Raw genomic sequence first — 3355 nt, 5'->3', positions numbered from 1 at the left:
AGATATACAAAATACACATAAAACTAGGTAAATTTCTTTTAAAATGTATATACAAAATACCCATAAAATATTGTAAATTTGTGTCAAAATATATAAACTAATACACATAAAATAACGTAAATTTGTATGAAAAATATATACAAAATACACATAGAATAATGTCAATTCGTATCAAAATGAATGAGCAGAATATCAATAAAATAATGTAAATTTGTATGAAAATAAAGATGCAAAACACCCAAAAAATAAAGCATATGTTTATAAAAATACAGATACAAAAATACACATCGAATAATTAAATTTGTATTAAAATTAATATACAAAATGCGTATATAATAAGGTAAATTTGTATTGAAAAAATATGCAACATACACGTTTACTCATACAAATTTGTATTATTTTATTGGTATTTTGTTTATTTATTTTGATACGAATTACATGATTATATGTATTTTGTACATATTTTTAAAAATAAAGTAACGTAGTTTTGTATGAAAAATATATACAAAATACACATAGAATAATGTCAATTCGTATCAAAATGAATGAGCAGAATATCAATAAAATAATGTAAATTTGTATGAAAATAAAGATGCAAAATACCCAAAAATAAAGCATATGTTTATAAAAATACAGATACAAAAATACACATCGAATAATTAAATTTGTATTAAAATTAATATACAAAATGCGTATATAATAAGGTAAATTTGTATTGAAAAAATATGCAACATACACGTTTACTCATACAAATTTATATTATTTTATTGGTATTTTGTTTATTTATTTTGATACGAATTACATGATTATATGTGTATTTTGTACATATTTTTATACGTATTTACATTATTTAATGTGTATTTTGTTTATATATTTTCATACAAATTTACGTTATTATATGTGTATTTGTATAAATATTTTGATACAAATTTACTTTATTTCATGTATTTTGTATATATATTTCAATTCAAATTTAGCTTATTTCGTGTGTATTTTGTATATATTTTCATACAAATTTAATTACTTCTGTATATTTTTTATATAGTTTTATATAAATTTACGTTATTTTATGTGTATTTTGTATATTTATATTCATACAAATACACATTCTTTTATTGGTATTTTGTTTATTTATTTTGATACAAATTTACATTATTTTATGTGTATTTTGTATACATTTTTTTATACGTATTTACTTCATTTTATGTGTATTTTGTATATATATTTTTATAGAAATCTACGTTATTTTATGTGTATTTGTATATATATTTTGAAACAAATTTACATTGTTTTATATGTATTTTGCATATCTATTTCAATACAAATTTACCTTATTGTATGTGTTTTTTGTATATTTATTTTAATACAAATTTAATTTTTTTATGTGTATTTTGGTATATATATTTTTATAAATAAAAAAAATGCGTTATTTTGTGGGTATTTTGCTTCTTTATTTTCATACAAATTTACATTATTTTATTAATATTCTGTGTATTTATTTTGATACGATTTTACATTATTCTATTTGTGTTTTGTACATATTTTTTTATACAAATTTACGTTATTTTAAGTGTATTTGTTTATGTATTTTCATTCAAATTTACATTATTTTTTGTGTATTTTGTGTATGTATTTCAATACAAATTTACCTAATTTTATGTGTATTTTGTATATTTATTTTCATACAAATTTAAAATATTTTTGTTTTTTTGTACATAGTTTGATACAAATTTAGGTTATTTTATGTGTATTTTGTATATCTATTTTCATACAAATACACATTCTTTTACTGATATTTTGTTTATTTATTTTGACGCGAATTTACATTATTTAATGTGTATTTTGTATATATATTTTTATACGTATTTACATCATTTTATGTGTATTTTGTATAGTTTTAAACAAATTTATATTATTTAATGTGTATTTTGTATATATATATATATATATATATATATATATATATATATATATATATATATATATATATATATATATATATATATATATATATATATATATATATATATATATATATATATATAAAAATACACATTCTTTTATTGGTATTTTGTTTATTTATTTTGATACTAATTTACATTATTTTATGTGTATTTTGTATACATTTTTTATACGTATTTACTTAATTTTATGTGTATTTTGTATATATATTTTTATAGAAATCTACCTTATTTCATGTGTATTCGTATATATATTTTGAAACAAATTTACATTGTTTATATGTATTTTGCATATCTATTTTTGTGTATTCTGTATTTATTTTTGTTATACATAGAATAATGTAAAATCGTATCAAAATAAGTACACAGAATATCAATAAAATAATTTAAATTTGTATGAAAATAAAGATGCAAAATACCTATAAGATAAAGCATTTTTTTTTTAAATACATATACAAAAATACACATAGAATAATTAAATTTGTATTAAAATTAATATACAAAATGCACACATACAATAAGGTAAATTTGTATTGAAAAAAAAACGCAAAATACAAATAAAACAGTGTAAATTTGTTTCAAAATATATATACGAATACATATAAAATAACGTAGATTTCTATAGAAATATATATACAAAATAAACATGAAATTATGTAAATACGTATAAAAATATATATATAAAATAAATATTAAGTAATGTAAATTCGTGACAAAATAAATAAACAAAATATCATGAAAAGAATGTGTATTTGTATGAAAATAAATAATAGATAATAAATTTGTATGTAATATATATGCAAGATACATTTAAATAATGTAAATATGTATAAAAAATATATATACAAAAAACAAATAGAATAATGTAAAATCGTATCAAAATAAATACACCGAATATTAATAAAATAATGTAAATTTGTATGAAAATAAAGATGCAAAACTCCAATCAAATAGCGCATTTCTTATAAAAATATATATACCAAAATACACATAAAATATTTAAATTTGTATTGAAATAAATATACAAAATGCACATACAATAAGGTAAACTTCTATTGAAAGAGATATGCAAAAATACATATAAAACAATGTAAATTTGTTTCAAAATATATATACGAATACACATAAAATAACGTAGATTTCTATAAAAATATATATACAAAATACACAAAATTAAGTAAATACGTATAAAAAAATGTAAACAAAATACACTTAAAATAATGTAAACTCGAAACAAAATAAATAAACAAAATACCAATAAAAGAATGTGTATTTGTATAAATATAAATGTACAAAATACACATACAAAATAAACATAAAATAAGGTAAATCTGTATTGAAATATATGGACAAAATACACATAAAATAATGTAAATTTATATGAAAATATATAT

This window comes from Eriocheir sinensis, unplaced genomic scaffold (genome assembly GCF_024679095.1).
Source record: "Eriocheir sinensis breed Jianghai 21 unplaced genomic scaffold, ASM2467909v1 Scaffold142, whole genome shotgun sequence".
Classification (NCBI taxonomy): Eukaryota; Metazoa; Arthropoda; class Malacostraca; order Decapoda; family Varunidae; genus Eriocheir; species Eriocheir sinensis.
Note: the sequence above shows the minus strand (reverse complement) of the source record.